General features: G+C 43.0%; 1 protein-coding gene across 10 annotated transcripts in view; it reads left to right on the top strand.

Moving 5' to 3' along the window:
* The window catches only part of DENND2B (DENN domain containing 2B), a 304168-nt gene that overhangs the window by 64710 nt on the left and 218473 nt on the right, over positions 1-20985 (top strand). For 9 of the 10 annotated variants that reach the window (XM_073347509.2, XM_073347508.2, XM_073347517.1 and 6 more), the window contains one exon: positions 13645-13734. The gene's annotated coding sequence lies outside the window, so the exon portion shown is untranslated. Of the gene's footprint in view, positions 1-13644; positions 13735-14225; positions 14376-20985 lie in introns of those variants that run through there. The other variant, XM_073347512.1, reaches the window with a different exon arrangement.

Genomic DNA, 20985 nt, shown 5'->3' with positions numbered 1-20985 from the left:
TCTACTTGGAACAATGGCCCCACCTTACTCATTCCCTGTGTTCGTTGCTGTGCTGACTAAAATAAACTCTTACTCATGTTAGCTCTACAGAGTCAACACAGTTAAAGCTGTGGTCCTACAACCTTCTTCAGCCTTTGGCCCAATATGCAAGTGAACATCCTTTCTTAGGTGCTCCTTCCCTTCCAAAACCCTCGTCCTCCACTGCTTGGTTCTTACAATGCTTCATTTCATTCTTTCTTCCCCAGAGAGGCCTCCACAGACCTCAATTTGAGAACATGTTCAGTGTGGCATTTGACTTAGCCCTGGTCTACACTATGAGTTTAGGTCAAATTTAGCAGTGGTAGATCAATGTAACCCTGCACCCATCCACACAACAAAGTCATTTTTGTCGACTTAATGGGCTCTTAAAATTGATTTCTGAACTCCTACCCGACGAGGGGATTAGCGCTGAAATTGACATCGCTGAGTCAAATTTGGCTTAGTGTGGCTGCAATTAGACGGTATTGGCCTCTGGGAGCTATCTCACAGTGCTCCATTGTGACTGCTCTGGACAACACTCTGAACTTGGATGCACTGGCCAGGTAGACAGGAAAAGCCTCGCGAACTTTTGAATTTCATTTCCTGTTTGGCCAGCGTGGCAAGCTGATCAGCACAGGTGACCATGGAGTCCCAGAATCGCAAAAGAGCTCCAGAATGGATCAAATGGGAGGTACTGGATCTGATTGCTGTATGGGGAGACGAATCCGTGCTATCAGAACTCTCTTCCAAAAGACGAAATGCCAAAATATTTGAAAAAATCTCCCAGGGCATGAAGGACAGAGGCTATCACAGGGACCCGCAGCAGTGCTGCATGAAACTTAAGGAGCTTAGGCAAGCCTACCAAAAAACCCAAGAGGCAAACACCCGCTCGGGGTCAGCGCCCCAGACATGCCGCTTCTATGATGAGCGGCATGCAATTCTAGGGGGTGTCCCTACCACTGCCCCACCCCTGTACATGGACTCCTTTAAGGGGGGAGTCTCATGCAACAGGGATGGGGATTTTGGGGATGAGGAAGATGAGGAGGAGGGGGAGGTTGAAGATAGCACGCACCAGGCAAGCGGAGAAACCGTTCTCCCCAACAGCCAGGAACTGTTTATCACCCTGGAGCCAATACCGTCCCAACCTGGGCTCCCGGACCTTGAAGGCGGAGAAGGCAGCTGTGGTGAGTGTACCTTTGTAAATATAATACACAGTTTAAAAACAAGCGTGTTTAAAGATTACTTTGCCCTGAAGACTTGGGATGCATTCGCAGCCAGTACAGCTACTGGAAAAGTCTGTTAACGTGTCTGGGGTTGGGGCGGAAATCCTCCAGGGACATCTCAATGAAATTGTCCTGGAAGTACTCCCAAAGCCTTTGCAAAACGTTTCTGGGGAGGGCAGCCTTATTGCATCCTCTATGGTAGGACACTTTACCACAGCAGGCCAGTAGCATGTAGTCTGGAATCATTGCATAACAAAGCATGGCAGCGTGTGGTCCCGGTGTTTGTTGGCATTCAAGCAACATCTGCTCTTTATTTCTTTGTGTTATCCTCAGGAGAGTGATATCATTCATGGTCACCTCGTTGAAATAGGGGAATTTTATTCAGGGGATATTCAGAGGTGGCTGTTCCTGCTGGGCTGTTTGCCTGTGGCTGAAAAGAAATCATCCCTGCTGTTAGTCACATGGTGTGGGGAGGGGTGAAGCGATCATCCCAGACAATTGGGTGTGTGAGGGGGGTTAGTTGGGTTTGTGCTGCATGTTAACCCGAAAACATCAGCTCCTCCTTTTAAATGGCCAATGTGTCTTTTTCAATTTTAATCTCCCTTTTTTCCCTCCCGCAGCTGCAAATGTTTCAACGCTGCGACTAGCATCTCCGTCCCTGAGACTAGCGCAGATAAGAAGGTGAAAAAAATGCACTTGTGATTAAATGTTCTCTGAGCTCATGCAGTCCACCCAAACTGAAAGAGCCCAGCAGAATGCATGGAGGCAGACAATGGCAGAGTCCAGGAAAGCACAAAATGAACGCGAGGACAGATGGCTGGAGCAACAGGAGAAGTGGCAGCAGCATGATGAAAGGAGGCAGGATGCAATGCTGAAGCTACTGAAGGATCAAACTGATATGCTCTGGCATATGGTTGTGGTGCAGGAAAGGCACAGACCGCCACTGCAGCCCCTGTGTAATCAACCACCCTCCTCCCCAAGTTCCATAGCCTCCTCACTCAGACGCCTAAGAACATGGGGAGGGAGGAGGAGGCTCCAGGCACCCAACTACTCCACCCCAGAGGACTGCCCAAGCAACAGAAGGCTGGCATTCAATAAGTTTTGAAGTGCAGTGTGGCCTTGTCCTTCCCTCTTCCCTGCCTCCCCCACTGCACCCGGGATGCCTTGGCAGTTATCTCCCTATTTGTGTGACAAATTAATAAAGAATGCATGAATTTGAAACAACGTCTTTATTGCCTCTGCAAGCGGTGATCAGAGCAGGGAGGGGAAGGTGGTTAGCTTACAGAGAAGTAGAGTGAACCAAGGGGGAGGGTTTTCATCAAGGAGAAACAAACAGAACTGTCACACCGTAGCCTGGCCAGTCATGAAACTGGTTTTCAAAGCTTCTATCATGCATACCGCGCCCTCCTGTGCTCTTCTAACCGCCCTAGTGTCTGGCTGTGCATAATCAGTGGCCAGGTGATTTGCCTCAACTTCCCACCCCACCATAAATGTCTCCCCCTTACTCTCACAGATATTGTGGAGCACACAGCAAGCAGTAATAACAGTGGGAATACTGGTTTCGCTGAGGTGTAACGGAATCAGTAAACTGCGCCAGCGCGCTTTTAAACATCCAAATGCACATTCTACCACCATTCTGCACTTGTTCGCCTGTAGTGGAACAGCTCCTGACTACTGTCCAGGCTGCCTGTGTACGGCTTCATGAGCCATGGCATTAAGAGGAAGGCTGGGTCCCCAAGGATACATATAGGCCTTTCAACATCCCCAACGGTTATTTTCTGGTCTGGAAAGTAAGTCCCTTGCTGCAGCTGTTCATACAGACCAGAGTTCCTGAAGATGCGAACATCATGTACCTTTCCCGGCCATCCCACATTGATGTTGGTGAAATGTCCCTTGTGATCCACCAGTGCTTGCAGCACTATTGAAAAGTACCCCTTGCGATTTATGTACTGGCTGCCATGGTGCTCCGGTCCCAAGAAAGGGATATGCGTTCCGTATTGCCCCACCACAGTTAGGGAATCCCATTGCAGCAAAGCCATCCCTATGACCTGCACATTTTCCAGAGTCACTAGCCTTGATAGCAGCAGCTCAGTGATTGCGTTGGCTACTTGGATCACAGCAGCCCCTACAGTAGATTTGCCCACTCCAAATTGATTCCTGACTGACCGGTAGCTGTCTGGTGTTGCAAGTTTCCAGAGGGCTATCGCCACTCACTTGTGAACTGTGAGGGCTGCTCTCATCTTGGTATTCTTTTGCTTCAGGGCAGGGGAAAGCAAGTCACAAAGTTCCATGAAAGTGCCCTTACACATGCGAAAGTTTTGCAGCCACTGGGAATCATCCCAAACCTGCAACACTATGCGGTCCCACCAGTCTGTGCTTGTTTCACGGGCCCAGAATCGGTGTTCCACGGCATGAGCCTGCCCTATTGCCACCAGGATGTCCAAATTGTTGGGGCCTGTGCTTTGAGAGAAGTTTGTGTCCATGTCCTCATCACTCTCATCACAGCACTGCCATCGCCTCCTCGCCTGCTTTTGCAGGTTCTGGTTCTGCATATACTGCATGATAATGCGTGAGGTGTTTACAATGCTTATAATTGCTGCGGTAATCTGAGTGGGCTCCATGCTTCCCGTGGTATGACGTCTGCAGGAGAGCAGAGTGGCAGCAGAAGCGGTCGTTCAATGACAATGGTTTGCAGACCTACTGCACCGTCTGCTTCCAGGACACAATAGCTGAGCGGGCTGCATGCTTGCCGTGTTATGGCGAGACAAGAGGAGCCGAGCAGAGTTGCAGTGGAAGTGGCCCTGCGAGACCACCAGGAGAGCAGGAGAGCAGAGTGGCAGTGAAAGCGGGAGCCCATGAAAGACAACATGGAGAAATTCACTATCGAGACAAGAGCGGGAGAGCAGAGTGGCAGCGGAAGTGGTGGTTCCATGACGACGGTTAGCAGTCCTACTGCACCGTCTGCTGAAAGCAGTATGGCGCCCGCATGGAAAAAAGGCGAGAAATGATTATCTGCCTTTGTTTTCATGGAGGGAGGGGCGACTGACGACATGTACCCAAAACCACCCGTGAGAATGTTTTTGCCCCATCAGGCATTGGGAGCTTAACCCAGAATTCCAATGGGCGGCGGAGACTGTGGGAACTGTGGGATAGCTACCCACAGTGCACCGCTCCGTAAGTCGATGCTAGCCTCGGTACTGTGGATGCACTCCGTTGACTTAATGCGCTTCGTGAGGACACACACAATCGACTGTATAAAATCGCTTTCTAAAAATTGACTTCTATAAATTCAACCTAATTTTGTAGTGTAGACATACCCTCAGCAGCACATTTTGCTGCTCTCACTCCTATTGGACTAGACTGTCACAGCACTTGCTCAGCTGGGCAGGACAGTAATGTCCTCCCTCTCCTTACACCCTTGCTTAGCCCTGCTCAAATTGTGACTCCAGCTGTGGGAGGCAGGGGAGAACAGTTGTGGTTTTCCCAGTACTCCCCTCTACCCCCATGATCAAGTGTGTGGAGGGAGGTGGGGAGAGGGACGAGCCCTGGCTCCACCCAGCTTAGTGGCCAGCCAGAGTTGCAAGCCAGGTACACAGAAAAGAGGAGTAAGATGCTCCATGAAAGTGTCTGAGTTAACTTCCTTCCCGCTCCCCGCATCAAGTGAGGAGCAGGGCAGGAATGGTGCCTCTTTGAGTCACAGTTCATTCTCTAGGGTGGTGAGGTGACGTAGCTTTTCACAGTCCCCTTCTCAAGGCAGATATTTAAATTACAGTTTAGCCCACCGAGTAGTAGCTCCCATTGCAGGTAGAGCCTTGTGAGTCAAGGTGACACAATGTTGCACTTCAGGGCCATTTCATTGAAAGAACTGCAGCCCTCTTGATCTTTGCAACCTCTGATACCATTTGTGACAGCTTAAGATACTGTGTATGTCAGTATTAATGAATCAGACTGTTGGGTTAGTCCCAAAGAACAGGGCATTTAAATTAGTTATTCTTCCTTATTGCACAGGTTTTATTAACCTAAATAATGGGATTATTCTATTCCTTGCTCAGCAGTTTATTTTCAACTTCATTAACATATTTAAAATCAAGAATATGCCCCATTATCTCACCAAATACTATTTTAAATCCAAATAAGAGCCATTTCCTTCTATTGTCTTTTTTTAAACATACTATACTACTTAAGGTCCCACTTCAACAAAACATTTACGCACACGTTTAACTTGGAATATGTGCTTAAGTCCCATTGAAGTTAATAGGGTTTAAGCACATGCCTAACTTTAAGCACATGATTAAGTGTTATGCTGAATCAGTGAACCTTAATGACTAACTGTCCAATCCTGCAGTTTGCTTAGAGTTTACTACTAGGGCTGTTTCTCTTGAAGTTAGGGGAATGTGGTAGTAAGCACTATGGATAAAATTTTCAAAAGTTCCTAAGTGATTTAAGAGTCTAACTCCCATTTTCAAAAAATGATTTAGACACTTTGGAGCTCAAGTATCATTGGGGCAAAAATTGGGGACTGGTCCTGCTTTGAGCAGGGGGTTGGACTAGATGATCTCTTAAGGTCCCTTCCAACCCTGAAATTCTATTCTATGAAAGGTTTCAGAGGAACAGCCGTGTTAGTCTGTATTCGCAAAAAGAAAAGGAGTACTTGTGGCACCTTAGAGACTAACCAATTTATTTGAGCATGAGCTTTCGTGAGCTACAGCTCACTTCATCAGATGTTTACCGTGGAAACTGCAGCAGACTTTATATACACACAGAAATCATGAAACAATACCTCCTCCCACCCCACTGTCCTGCTGGTAATAGCTTATCTAAAGTGATCAACAGGTGGGACATTTCCAGCACAAATCCAGGTTTTCTCACCCTCCACCCCCCCACACAAATTCACTCTCCTGCTGGTGCTAGCCCATCCAAAGTGACAACTCTTTACATAATCAAGTCGGGCTATTTCCTGCATAGATCAAGGTTTTCTCACATCCCCCCCACCCCCATACACACACAAACTCACTCTCCTGCTGGTAATAGCTCATCTAAACTGACCATTCTCCAGGTTTAAATCCAAGTTAAACCAGAACATCTGGGGGGGGGTAGGAAAAAACAAGAGGAAACAGGCTACCTTGCATAATGACTTAGCCACTCCCAGTCTCTATTTAAGCCTAAATTAATAGTATCCAATTTGCAAATGAATTCCAATTCAGCAGTTTCTCGCTGGAGTCTGGATTTGAAGTTTTTTTGTTTTAAGATAGCGACCTTCATGTCTGTGATTGCGTGACCAGAGAGATTGAAGTGTTCTCCGACTGGTTTATGAATGTTATAATTCTTGACATCTGATTTGTGTCCATTTATTCTTTTACGTAGAGACTGTCCAGTTTGACCAATGTACATGGCAGAGGGGCATTGCTGGCACATGATGGCATAGATCACATTGGTGGATGTGCAGGTGAACGAGCCTCTGATAGTGTGGCTGATGTTATTAGGCCCTGTGATGGTGTCCCCTGAATAGATATGTGGGCACAATTGGCAAGCCCGTTGCCAATTGTGCCCACATATCTATTCAGGGGACACCATCACAGGGCCTAATAACATCAGCCACACTATCAGAGGCTCGTTCACCTGCACATCCACCAATGTGATCTATGCCATCATGTGCCAGCAATGCCCCTCTGCCATGTACATTGGTCAAACTGGACAGTCTCTACGTAAAAGAATAAATGGACACAAATCAGATGTCAAGAATTATAACATTCATAAACCAGTCGGAGAACACTTCAATCTCTCTGGTCACGCAATCACAGACATGAAGGTCGCTATCTTAAAACAAAAAAACTTCAAATCCAGACTCCAGCGAGAAACTGCTGAATTGGAATTCATTTGCAAATTGGATACTATTAATTTAGGCTTAAATAGAGACTGGGAGTGGCTAAGTCATTATGCAAGGTAGCCTGTTTCCTCTTGTTTTTTCCTACCCCCCCCCAGATGTTCTGGTTTAACTTGGATTTAAACCTGGAGAATGGTCAGTTTAGATGAGCTATTACCAGCAGGAGAGTGAGTTTGTGTGTGTATGGGGGTGGGGGGGATGTGAGAAAACCTTGATCTATGCAGGAAATAGCCCGACTTGATTATGTAAAGAGTTGTCACTTTGGATGGGCTAGCACCAGCAGGAGAGTGAATTTGTGTGGGGGGGTGGAGGGTGAGAAAACCTGGATTTGTGCTGGAAATGTCCCACCTGTTGATCACTTTAGATAAGCTATTACCAGCAGGACAGTGGGGTGGGAGGAGGTATTGTTTCATGATTTCTGTGTGTATATAAAGTCTGCTGCAGTTTCCACGGTAAACATCTGATGAAGTGAGCTGTAGCTCACGAAAGCTCATGCTCAAATAAATTGGTTAGTCTCTAAGGTGCCACAAGTACTCCTTTTCTTTATTCTATGAAAGTTAATAGGTTCCACAAGTTCCTACATCACTTAGTGTGGTGTTTAGATGCTGCTTGTAATTATTAGAACTGGGAGCACTGGCTGTTGGGAGTCTGAAAGGACAGGAAACAGGAAGGAGGGGGTGGGAGAGTTGAGGAGGTGAAGTGAGAGCTACCGAGGGTGCAGCAGCAGCTTGGTAAAGAGGTTTCCACTTTAAAAATAAAGTCCTGTTGAAGTTTGTTAGTACCTTGCCTGGTTGCTACAACACTTAGGAACTTTTGAAAAATTTGCCCTGTGCACAATAATAAGGCCTGACCCGGCAAACACCTATGTGTCAGGCTTTCAGCTGCAAAATGAGATCAAACTGGAATGAAATATGAAACCTTAATGTGCCGGGCAGAATATCAAAAAGGCCACAGCAAAGATTAGTCATTTCCTATGTGCTTGCTGAGATAGTGAAATCACTGCGGTAATCCAAACACGGTCCTTGGTGGGCTATAAAAAAGATGTTATGATCATCTTTAACTCTACTGTTAAAAAGAAAGAGTTATTGTGAAAATATTAAGGATAATAAGTTGATACAGGAAGGGGGAGGAACTTAAGTTCAGAGAGTTCTATGACCCCCCGTCCCACACCTATGTAGTGCCATTGAATTTAATGGCACTCTACATAAGTAGAGTCAATCCTATGCTTAAGTGTTTGTAGGATCAGGTAATATTTTTTTAATACTTAAAAAATTGTATTGCAATGCAACAATCATACCAGAATTATTATTATTATTTATTATCTATTTGTATTACTGTAGTGCCTAGGAGCCCTAGTCACAGACCAGGACCCCAACATGCTAGATACTGCACAGATACAAGACTATGTGCTTCATGTACATAAGAAAGGCAAAGTCACTGTCCCATGTCCCATTGGCTCTAAATATGCTATGTGAACCTTGTGATATATCACTTACCGCAATACTCCTGCGCTGTAGTGCTAACAATAAGTTCCTGATCCTGCAAACCCTGTATTCACACGAGAAGTGTCACTGATGTCAGTGACGCTTATGTGAGTAGAGGTTTGCTGGATTGGACCCTGAAACTGCAAGCCTTCTCCACATGGGTCTCCCATTGAAGTCAATGGGATTCCTGTGCAAAGGAGTTACAGGGCTGGGCCTTAAAACAAAGAGCAAGAAACGTGGCTTACATCACATTACACTTTGTTGGTGCATTGATACAGTGTCTTTTCTCCTTACTACCATTCCTGCCCAAATAAGCCCCTGATGGTGATGTGCTGAGCCCCTGGTTAGTAGGAATCACAGCTACTTGCCACCTCTCAGGATCAGGACCAAAATGGATCAAAATGGGATTTTGATGTTCACTTTAGGTCGGCGTGTTTTGTTGGTAACTAACACTGTAGTGTTCCATCTCTTGACTCAGCAAGCTAGAGAACTGACTTCCACCTGAATCAGAGTGTAAAAAGAGACATTTCTCTGTAGAACACAGCTTCGCAGGAGAAATCAGCATGATAACTTATGGATAGAAGACATCAGCTGGTGTGAATTGCATTCTATTGAAGTCCATGTTGCTGTGCCAGTTCACACCAGAGTTACTGTAAATTAACCAGCTATGTCAATTGAGCTGTATTTAAACATTTTTATGTGGAATTTCATTTCCTTTTTAAAAACATAGAAAGAAAAATATCATCAGGCTGTCTTAGAGTTGATGGGATAGGCGAGCTGGGTGTTTCCATAGCTAAAGGCTGCTCATGCCACTGTGATTAGGTTTGCCTGCAGCCCTGTTTTGTTTCTATACTTTAGAGCCAAAACTTAATGTCACATGTTCCCACCTCGCTGAAACAATAAGATTTCATGAACCATTTAAGAGCAAATCTGACTTCTGTGGCATCTTCTGCTCCTGATTGTTTTTTTTTATTTAAAAAACATTCAGCAAAGAAACGCAACTTATCACGACCATTGGGACAAGCAGGTCACATTTCAGTTTTCGCTCTCCTTGGCATGGGCTCCAGATGCGTACTGCTGAGGAGTCACTCACTGTGCTCTGATCCTTTATGGCGCATGCAGTACGGCTGTTACTCTGAAACTTGTTTGTGCATGCACTCCTCCGGTGTCTGTGTCCTACCAGGGCCCATGGAACCACAGTGCCTATCATGAGGCCTGTTCAACCAGTCAGAATGGGACGTGTGTCAGAAATAAGCAGAAGGCACATATGATCTCCCTCTCTCCATAAACGGATTGCTTGTGTAGTTGTTGCGGTCTGAGTGCTCATGCACACAACACACCAAGAAACCACAATCCTTCTTGATTACAGCCTAACCTAATGGCATTTACTAGTGTAACACAGACATCTCCTGCTTGTGGTGCTCCGTCCCGCTTGTAACACTGACAGACCTCAGTCGTCGGCAGGCAGGATGAAAGCTGGGACCTCTGCAGCTGAGTGCATGAGCTAAAAGTCACATGCCGCTTAGCTAAGGCTGTAGCAGATTAATTAATCTCTAAGTGGTCTCGATGCCACTAGATGGGACAGAGCACCACATCCAGGAGGCGTATGGGTTACACTAGCACCTTGTATATCTACTTGACTCTATTTCTTTTGTTCATTCTAGTTTCCTCTGTCACTGCAGGCTCAGATTCTGGCTTGGGCTCTGCACATCTACTCACCACCCAAAAAGCCATGACCAAGTGGTGAACTTTAGGATGGAAATTGTCCTGATTCTGGCTTTCCTTCCGAGCCACGGAGAGGCCAGCAGACATGTCATCAGTGGCAAAGCCACGAAGAAATGTTCCGGGATCAGGCTTAGAAGTCAGGGGACGCGATCCGCATTTTAGTGCATGCTTGCTCTGTCGGTCCCAACTCCACTCCCCTCTGAACCTCAGCAGATTGTTCCTGCTGTTGGCCACAGTTATGTTGGAGGACTCTGCATGGGGCTTGCGGTAGCCTGTGCACTTCCATTCACGCGTGCCTGTTTGGGGGTCATTTATGGTGGTTTCATGTTGGGAGCCAGAATTTGTCCCATAATGTTTGTTCTCTAGTATACATAAATGTTTGGCTACGCATGCTGTATTTTAACTGCTGCGTTTGTTCTCTCTGTAACTGTTGACTCTGTGCATCTGTCTGATATTTAGAAATTTTTCAGAACAGTATAAATGCGAAGACCTGCACACAAGCGCCCTATATACAGAAGTTATCTCCATGTGATACGTTGCAAAGCCGTGAGATGAACTATAGAGCTGTGCACGATGCATTTATTTATTGTGTGCTCATATACTGTGTTGATGGGAGTCATAGAAATAAATACTCACATCGATAAATGAGATTTGACCTCTACATCTGCTCACTAATCTATCTCCCCAAGATTTGATATTTATATTATAATTATAGTTTCCTAAGCCTTTGAGCAGCTTCAAACATTCAACATTAAAAAAAAAGAGAGAGAGAGAGAGAGTGTGAATCCCTCTCCTAGCCCCCTCCAAGATTACACCTGCCTACTCCCCATCATGGGTATAATTCAGTGTTGGACCAGTGTTGGCTGTTCTAGACATAAAAATGTCATGACTCCAATAGTCCAATATTCTTGCCGCCTGTAGGGCTCTGTGCCATTGAGATGGGTAGGTTCCCTGCTTCCCAGTGAAGACCGGCACTCTCTCTTTACTCTGGAATGGTCTGAGATATTGGACCTTTTTAAAGTTTTGACATTTTTATGACCCCAAAAAAGCTATTTAGATAATTTTTAGAAGGTTTTCATGACTCCCTCTGAATGCTGTACAGTAGGACTCATGGCTAACTAAAGTAGCTGACTTCATGGGTGGGAGGTACAAAAATCGTCCCCATACAATTTTTAAAAACTTCCCTAAAATATTTCTAATATATATTTTTCTGCAGTATTTTTGAAATATAAAGAATGTGAATGGTGCAACATTGTTTAAATGTCTCATTAGCACTTGTTTAGGGTAACCTACGACAGGGTAGTCAATATGCAGACCAAATCCGGACCAGATGCTTTTGAATGGATCCCGAAATCTTTTTATTTACTTCTTCTTCTTATTTATTATTATTTATTATTAATTATTATATTATCATAATTGTTTTTTAAATTATTTTCTCTGGATTCTGGACCTTGACTGCACCTTGACCAAGAAAGTTGGACCTTGACAAAAAATAGACTACCCCAGTCTACTTTGGCTTTGCCATTCTTGAAAAATGTGGCCTTCCCAAACTTATGTTCATGAAACCTTTGTACTGCAACTTTCTGTCTGTCTATCTCATTTATCAGACTTTTAAACCACACCATACCATTGTGTATTCTTTGTATGCAACATATATTACAGAAAAATATTAACAGATGTTTTATAGAGTTTGTAAAACAAAACTAAACACACACACACACACAAATGTATTGGAATTTTTTTGTATCCACCCATGTATAAAGCTGCTGCCTTGGTTACCATGATCTGGCAACTGTCTATAATAATTTTCTTGTATAGCATTTGCTGGATAAGATAAGAATGGTCGCAAATGTCTATATTGTTTTAAGTTGTTGATTGTAATAGTCTGTTTCATGGGCCCTGAAAGTTGTTTCAGGATCCTAAAATGTCTCCTCATGCACTATGTGTGGAGGATCATAACATCAGAATGGACATGATAAAGGGGGAAAATGGATTAAGTGCTGTACTTACTTCATGCTCCTTTGCTAAATGTTTCAGCTTCACATTTTATGTCCTCTAGGGGGAGTGTTGCCTATATTGCATGTACTGTGCAAACTGGAATCACACAGCCTCTAAAATACTTTTTATGGAGCTTTTAAAACTTTCAGTGACTGTCTCCAATTAAATCCTCAAAAGAGGAAGTCTCCAAGCCTCAATGCAAAGTCTGAAAACTTTGGGCCCAATCCTGCTCCCACTTAAATTAAAGTTCCCAGTGAGTTTGAATGCCAGCAGGATCAGCTCCCTTTGCTTTTACTGACTAGAAGCTTAAAAAATCTCCCAAGAGTACTTTTGTCTTGATCACAACCAAGATTGTTACTGTAAGTACTATGTGCAACTGCCAGACATTTAAAGGGACACCTCTCTCTCTGTGTTTTGTCATGGAAAAATATTGGTGTGTTTTTATTTATTCTTGGAATCAGTTTTATTTTACAGCCATGGTGGCAGCAAAGACATTTTATTTAGCAGTTCTACTGAGTTCTCTCTCTCTGATATGATTGCTGTGAAATAGAGCTCTGGTTTCACCGGGTGGCAGTGGGTTTGGGGTAAAACCCATTTAATTATATAATGGCTATAAGAAAAATTCCATGAAAGGTAGCAACAAAAGGTCCTATTTCAGCACTGTGATATTACCAGAAGGCTGTATTTCAAGGCTGTGAAATAGGTCTTTGAGAAAAAGGTTAAAATCTCTCTCTCTCTCTCTCTGTCTCATGTTAACTGAAAATATGAATTAATGTTGAGGTATGTAGTTAATCTTGTATGTGATTTCTATATAACTGGGCACTGTGAATACTTTGGGGTCTTCGGTTTAAAAAAATGAAAAGTAATCGTTTGTCATTACTGCCTTCATGTAAAGTATTTTGAAGCTGGCGTTCAGATTTTAAATTCGTGGTTTTTTTTAAATTATTGGTCAATGGGAAGGGGGGGAAGAGAACGTGTCTACACATCCACAGACATTGACATAGATGTACACGTACAAAAATATCGATTAAGATGTAACCAGCATATACATGTCTGTATACCTCTCATCCTGCCAAGGTGCTAAACGGGAAATGCAATGTGTGAGAAACACCCAAAATGGGGAACTCCAATTCAGGCAGGGCACGATAAAAGTGCGAGGTGGGCAATACATTTGTGTGGAAGGTAGGTAATCTTGGCAGATAGTTACAGGGATGGCTCTGAAAATGAGGGTCTTTTGAGAGGTAAAGATTATCTCTTCTGTTTCATAACCTTTGTACATTACTGATCCACAGATTTTTCTTCTTCATTACAGAGACATGAAAGAATACAGGAAATCCTCTCTTGGCCACCATGAATACCTGCACTAATTAAGCCACTGACAAGGTACTGGGCAAACAGCAAGGTAAGCTGGCAGTCTGTGCCAAGAGCTTTTCATGTAATCTGCATGATTGTATTTTCACAAAGCCTCAGCACTGCAAATATCAAATTTATTGTAAGCTGAACAAAGACAAATAATGTCCCAGGTTAGAATACAGCAGATTTGTTTTTATTTTGAGACTTTTGCAGTCAAACTATCCTTCCCATGGAAAAAAGTCCACAAAGCACTGTGTTGTTTTTGAAAAGGCAATATCTTTATAAAACCACAACAATCAATTCCCAAACAAAGCTCTGCTCCTCAGATTGACTCAAGGAGAGGTTGGGAGGAGGGGTGGAATGCCTGAAAAACTTAGTTGATGAAAAGGCATGCTGTTTCATGGGTGCCTCCCAGAATTGTGACTCTGTGTGTGTGTGTGTGTCTGTGTATGTGTGTGTATGAGTAAGAGAGAGATCTCCATGACAACTGATTCGGCTAGTCTGTGTTCCTTGCAATCATTTTAGCTGGAATCAGTGCTGTGAAAGGTCATATGAAGGAGTTGTGGGAAGCACAGCAGGTATTAGACCCTAAACTACGAGTTTTTCAGTGCCCCAGCTAATAGGACAAAGTTTTGTCTGGGAAACACAAAACCAAGAATGGAGTGGAAAGGGAAGTGCTGCAAGTTTCAGGTAATAAAAGCTCCCTTTTATTTTTTTTATCTTCTTTGAATGCTTTTCCGTGGTGTTTACTTCCAGCAGAATGACTGTTAGTTTGAAATCCCTGGCTCTAGGGAATGATGTCATGTTCCGACAGTTGGATTCTATTAGGCAAAGAGGGGAAATAAAATTGCACTTCTTCTGAATAAAGAACCTTTTTGGTTCTTTATTGAACTGAATGTAAGGGACTGCAAACATGCTTTTAAAAAAAAAGTTCTAATGAAGGGACTTCACTCCAGGAAAATGCAATTTTATGGGAGGACTTCTAGATAACAAAAAAATTTAAAAACCATAGCAATATTCATGATTATATCCAAGATCATTATTCAAGCATTGAAGTCATAGGCTTCAGCAAACTGTTTGTTTTTCTTTCTTTTTGGATGTTACCATGTCTCTCTCATGTAATGAGAAAATAAACAGATTACAGAGCAAATTAAGCATAATATTTGGAACCTACACACTTTTGTGATCTTTGCACCGTTTGAAGAATGGGTTGATGTAGAGTTTCTTCTGGGTAGGTCTTGTATCTCAGATTTCTGCACACGAATGTATAGTGGTACATCCTTTTTGCTGGCAATCTGGTTTGAAACAAGATTTTCTAACAGAAATTGTATTTTGTTTCTGATCTGAGTCTTTTTTATTTTTAATGGTGAACATTTTTAAATGAATAGGAGTGCTTTAAACCTAGCAGTAGGAACCTTTTTCTTTTGTTAGTCACACCTTGGTAGATACTATAAATGGGATCAACATTATGCTGGTGTGAATAGTATCTTTAGTGGAAAATGCGTGAAGATTAATTTAAAATCCTATGCCTAATGGAGTAACCTGACCTAGAAAAATTTATGAAAATTCTTGTTTCTCAGACATCACAAAAATACACTGCCCTGATGACAATAACCTGAAGATTAGATTGGCCACTACATTGCTTAAAACTCCCCTCTACGTCTCGCTACTTTTGTTTATAACTGCTTCGTTTTGTGCATTTGTGGCTTGATCCAAAGTTCATTGAAGTCCATGAGATCATTCACATTGGCTTCAAAGAGCATTGGATCTGGCCCTTTTTGAAACCATCTCAGCCTCTGTTTCAATCTTTGGGACCAGGCCACAAGGTCTGAGTTTTCTTTCTTGAACTTTCCAAACAGAGGGTCTTTTGTGTTCCATCAAACAATGAAATACACTTCTGATTGGCTTAAGGGTGTCTGCTAGCACAAATCAGAGATAATGATGATGATGCTTGTTTCCGCTTTCAGTTAGTGATGGGGGGGGGGGGCATGGAATGAATGGAAATCAGATCTCTCCTGCCTCCTCCCCTCCAAAAAGGTCATGTTTTCAAATGTCCCTCTATCAAAAGGCATTATCAGTCGCACTTCAAGGATGAATTTCAGAAAAGCTTTAGCAAGCAAACACTGACATCACTCAGCTCTGTCAACAGCAAACTTCAGAGAGACAGAATCTCATGCTGCATGTAACCCTGCCATAACACACACAGTAGCTGATAATTGCCTGTCTGTCAGTGAAGTACTGATCCACATTCTGTAACATTGTTTCTTGCCCATCAGATTTAATCCATTTTGTATTTTATTAATAAAATACTCCTTTCAGTAATTTAATATCTAACCATCAATAACTTAATTAATTTATTAAAACCACTATATAATCATATGTTTGCTGATTGGTTGGGGGCTAAGAAATACATAAAGGCGTATTTCTTTAAGAGGGAGGAGGACCAGTATGTTCCTTATAATGTTTAATCAGAAACCTGTGCTTTGAACATGACACCTCTACCACCTGTAAGCTGCACATTGCGTGTGTAAACCACTGTTCAAACATAAGCTGATTGGGTATACAAAAAGAAAAGCCTCCTACTTGTGCATGAAGAAGTAAGATCGGTAATGAGCCATTAAAGAGCAGTAAGTGCAGAAAGGCCACAGATTCCAGTTTTCAGCTGGGTTTTCAGCAGAGTCAGTTTTTATGCACGTAAACAGATGTGCCAATATGTGTAGAGGCCTGCTGAAAATTTGGGTTGTTGTTTAAAATTAGGATAATAAATATTATGTTGATCTGGAGGTGCTTTTAAAACTGCAAAGTTTACTTTGCTGTGGTATTTACCTTGCCAAGTACTGCCATAACTTTTAACTCTTGCAAGTGGTAAGCGTCAAGATTTTAATGGTGCCCTGTGCAGTGCAGGATTGGTTCAATGCAGATAGCATTGAACACACTTACTAACCTTTCAAGTTCTACCAGGTGATGCTTGGGGATCTAACTACATGTCTTCCCATGATTTTAATGGAAGATATGAGACTAAATGGAAGACTTATTGGAAGATACGATCCTTTTGAAAACATAGGGGTCCTCTTTTCCCCCACCTCTGTGACTGCACTTCTCTGAAAAGGCCTGGTTTGGTTTTTTCTTTCTTTTTCAAAGGCTTCTCTTAATTTAAGAATCAGAAATCATTCAAGGAGGAAGGGATGCTAAATATGCTCTTCGGTTAATCCCCAAAGCCAGGGAACTAGCAGGAGAATCGAAAGGCAACGTGGTTTCATGTAGCACTGGAGAGAGATTCAGGAAACCTGTGTTCCATTCCTGGCTCTGCCACTGACCTTGAACAAGTCACTTCACCTCCCTGGAACCCGTTTTGTCTATTAGATTGTAAATTCTTTGGGGCTTGGATTGTCTCGTACTGTGTGTATACAATGCTTAACACAAAGGGGCCTCCGTCGTGGTTTGGGCCCCTAAGCACTATTGTAATATTAATAATAGTAAGATGGCAAGTCATAGTTGAGCATCAAGAGGAATAACTAGCATGGTTACAAAGACCTTGCTAATTTGTTTCTAAGGGGTATGCAACTTTGTGATTCCCAAATTTGGAACACAAAATAGCAATATTAAGCACTCCCCTAAAAGTCATTAGCCATATTTCTGTGAAAGGGGACAACCAGATTTATGTTCTACGTTAGTGGAGCAATTATATGTTTATGAAGTCAAAGGGCAGCACAACACTTCCGCTTCAGAGCCCTCCCCGAATGGAACTGAGACATTGGTCTCTTTTGCTGGTGTGAGTCTCTGTGGCAGGTTGTGTTGTGGGATAGCTTGTTGTCACCACCTGCCTTGTTTGGTGCTTTTCGTTTGTGTGAAGTAGGGTTGCTGAATTTATGCTGAAAGGTGCAGCTCAGGTTATGGCTTTGTGTGACATCAGTGCTCAACTCTTCCAGGTTTTGCTGTGGGTCTCCCAGCAAAGGGCGAGAGGCTGTCTTTTTATATCACAGACAGAATAAAGGGAAAAGCATTTGGAGGAGGATCCTTGGCTGGTGTAAATCAGTGTAGCGCCATTGACTCTAATAGAGTTATGCTGATTTTCACCAGCTGAAGATCTGGTCCTTTTAAAAATGGTTTTTAGCTTTGCAAGTTATTCACATGTGTATTTGATAAATTAAAAAGAAGAAAAAGGAAGGGGGAAGAGCCAATTATATCTCCAAAAATATGACACATAACAAAGATTTAATGCAGAGGTGCAAAATATGGGCTAAAGTGGCGGGGCAAAATTTGCCATCATCTAGGTGTATGAGACATTTGAGAAAGTACCATTACATTACAGATTATAAGGCCAGAAGAGACCATTGTAATCATCTAGTTGTGTGACCTCCTGTATAAGACAGGCCATAGGACTGTCCTGAATTAATTCCTGTTTGAACAAGAGCATATTTTTAGAAAAACATCCAATCTTGATTTTAAAGATGCCAGTGATGGAGAATGCACCACAACCCTTGGCAAATTTTTTCCAGTGGCTAATTAAGCATAATGTTTACATTTTTCAGAGTAACAGCCGTGTTAGTCTGTATTTGCAAAAAGAAAAGGAGGACTTGTGGCACCTTAGAGACTAACCAATTTATTTGAGCATGAGCTTTTGTGAGCTACAGCTCACTTCATCGGATGCATACCGTGGAAGCTGCAGCTCACGAAAGCTCATGCTCAAATAAATTGGTTAGTCTCTAAGGTGCCACAAGTACTCCTTTACTGTTTACATTTGCACCTTATTTCTAGTCTGAATCTGTCTAGCTTCAACTTCCAGCCTTTGGATCTTGTACTTTTGTCTGCCAGACTGAAGAGTCCTGAAATATCAAATGTTTTGGTCCCCATGTTGATATCTGGAGACTGTGATCAAATCACCCCTTAACCTTCTCTTTGTTAAGCTAAACACGTTGGGTTCCTTGAGTCTATCAGTGAAAGGCAGGTTTTCTAATCTTTTAGAGTAACAGCCGTGTTAGTCTGTATTCGCAAAAAGAAAAGGAGTACTTGTGGCACCTTAGAGACTAAATTGGTCAGTCTCTAAGGTGCCACAAGTACTCCTTTTCTAATCTTTTAGTTATTCTTGTGGCTCTTCTCTGAATTTTCTCCAATTTATCCACATTCTTCTTGAATTGTGGGCACCAGAGCTGGACACAGTATTCCAGAAGTGATCACACCTATGCCAAATACAGAAGTAATATAACCTCCCTATTCCTACTCACGGTTCCCTTGTTTATGCATCCTAGGACTGCATTAGGCCTTTTGGTCACAGCGTTGTATGTGCATGATAATGCAGCAGGACTTAATGAAGCATGCTGTTTACAAAGCTTAGGAAAGTCTTTTCAGCACTTGCTTTTGGCTAGTCATAAGCGGTGTCTTTGGTGACAAAGTTAAGTGAAGCATCTGAAGGAGGAGTGAAAATCCAGGGCAACGATCAGGATCATTGTTTGTGAGTTCTCAGTTTGCTGTTTGGCAAGAAGGTCACATACTTCCATGGCAGGCTGGGGATGAAGCATGGCCTTCCAGGGCACAGACATCAAATACCATTTGGTAGCAGAGTGGCACCGCAGTTTAGCTTCAGGCCAGTAAGGTCTTTGCAGGCAGTTGTACAAAGCAGATTCCTTTATATGTGGACATTTAACTTCCTGCTGCCTATACACATGCTGTCCAGGAGCTGCTGCACTTGCCCTTTATTACAAGTTAATGAGGTTTGCTTCAAATATCTTTTAGAATTTGAAGATGTGATTGTGGTGAGACTGTAGGGGAATAACCAACACACAGCCTTTCCTGTGGGCCTGGAATGGGAGCACATGCTGCAAAGCTGAGTCACTGGTTCACAGCATCATCCGCTTGGGATCAGGGAAATAGCTGTGGTGTAGGGGAGTGGGGCTAGATCACAATTTCTGGTGTTGCCTGGAGGTCTGTGAAAATTTCAGTGAGCACCCCATGGATCCCAGATTGTATACAGGACTCCTGTGCAGTTTCATGCCATGCTGGCTGATGGGAACACAGCTGACAGAATTCCCATTATTACCGAACTCCCTCCCCATGGCCAGGCACACACCTCACCCCCACATGGATGTTGTGACTGTAGATGTGGGGCTGGAGGTAACTCGGTGGTGGTGGAGGAAATTAGTCCCATTTTCTGCAGATTACTTTTGAATTTGCTCCCGCTCTGCACTACACAGAGGAGAAGGGTATGTGACCCTTAGCTGACAAAATGAATTCTGTATAAGTTCTGAGGTCTAGCGGTGTACGGGGCCTCTCTCTTCAGGTGACACAAACCAGTCTTTACATCAAAACCTCATTTGGATGGTTTTATCTAAACTCCTCCTTGGGATGTTTAGGGTAATGATGTTCAATCCACCTGAAATCCCCACCTATTTTCAATGGGATTGGAGCAGGAAGCAAGAAAAAATACACCCTAATGTTGTGCAGAGGTCTTAGTTAGGCAAAGGGAACTTTAAGCATAAAAATGTATTTATACAGTAGTTGAACAGGAGCTGAGTATCTGCTTTGCCTGGAGACTAATCTGAAATATCCTCTTCCTTTATTATGGGGTTATTCTCTGAAAGGATTATCTAGAGTATAATGTCTAGAATGCAATGCCAGATTTCCAAGGAAGGAAAAGGAGTGCCCAAATCTAAAGGTTATTTGTGATGGGGAGAAAAAGCTATTAGCCCCAGATATTTCTGCAGTATCTCAGGTTGGGCACCCATAATCACTCGTCTGAAAATCTTGGCTAGAGCCCTTTTCTGGAGCTCCATGTGGTTGATTTTGAAGTAAAGTCTGGTAAAGTCTCTTCCCCCCCCCCGGTTGAATGGTATTTCCATAATGTTACATTTTGCAGCTTTTACATGTTACCTAGGAAAGTGATACAAAGCATAATTTCAATATTCCTATGACGTAATTTCCATATGTCCTAACGTTTTCTGTGGACATATGCCAAATGTAGTCTACATATGTTTATATACTGTATATATATACTATATATACACCTTACCAGTGGGAAATAAAAAAAATTAGTAAATCATAACATTTTTACAACTATACTACTAATAAAAAGATACCTGATAACTTACCTGCAGGCGCCCACCCTGGTCTGGTGTAAGTATAATAAGCAGCACATGGGCAGTGGCAGACTCTATATTTTCATTGAATTCACTGACTAGAATTTCAGAGGGGTGGTTATATTACCCTATTCACAAACTCAGGGTTCCTCTACTGAGCAATAGGATAGGTGCACTGACTGGGTAGGCCAACAAAAGTCAGTTCCACTGGATAGTCACCATAATTG

The sequence above is a fragment of the Lepidochelys kempii genome, chromosome 6 (genome assembly GCF_965140285.1).
Source record: "Lepidochelys kempii isolate rLepKem1 chromosome 6, rLepKem1.hap1, whole genome shotgun sequence".
NCBI classification, from domain to species: domain Eukaryota; kingdom Metazoa; phylum Chordata; order Testudines; family Cheloniidae; genus Lepidochelys; species Lepidochelys kempii.
This window is presented reverse-complemented; position numbering and strand designations above follow the sequence as displayed.